Source organism: Penaeus monodon, chromosome 24 (genome assembly GCF_015228065.2).
Source record: "Penaeus monodon isolate SGIC_2016 chromosome 24, NSTDA_Pmon_1, whole genome shotgun sequence".
In the NCBI taxonomy this organism is placed as follows: domain Eukaryota; kingdom Metazoa; phylum Arthropoda; class Malacostraca; order Decapoda; family Penaeidae; genus Penaeus; species Penaeus monodon.
The window spans coordinates 29,938,352-29,938,860 of NC_051409.1; the positions used below are offsets into that span (position 1 = coordinate 29,938,352).

Genomic DNA, 509 nt, shown 5'->3' on the forward strand with positions numbered 1-509 from the left:
CCCCAATATCTTTTAATTCTCATACCCAGTAACTTTATAAAAAATCTTTATAAATTTTTATTTTTAATTTCCCCCCCTTTTTTCCCCGGTGGGGGACACTGCAAGCGAATGGCCCCTACTTATGAAGAACTGGGTCGCAAGTTTGTGGGTCATGATAAGGTCAAAATTGCTAAGGTTGACTGTACACAGGAAGTTAACAGAGGACTGTGTAGCCAGCAGAAGGTGAGGAATTTCTTGTTGCCCCCTTTTTTTTCCTTGTATATTTTTTTAGGGATTTGTGTATTTTTGTTTAAATTTTTTTTTTGGGGGTTTGGGGGGTTTGGCTTTTAATTTTTATGTTAAGTTGCTAGTCAAAATTTTTTGTTTTGAAAACTCCATTGAACTCTTTTTCATTCCAAATTTTTAAATTTCAACATTTTCCCCTTTTTTGACTGGTTTTGGGTTTATCACTGGGTTAGGGGAAAAAAAAGGAAAATTTTGGAAAAAATTGTATTTTACTGATTTCTGAG

The 509-nt window shown here is 34.2% G+C and overlaps 1 pseudogene; it reads left to right on the forward strand.

Moving 5' to 3' along the window:
- Positions 1–509, forward strand: part of LOC119588948 — a 7,311-nt pseudogene that overhangs the window by 6,644 nt on the left and 158 nt on the right.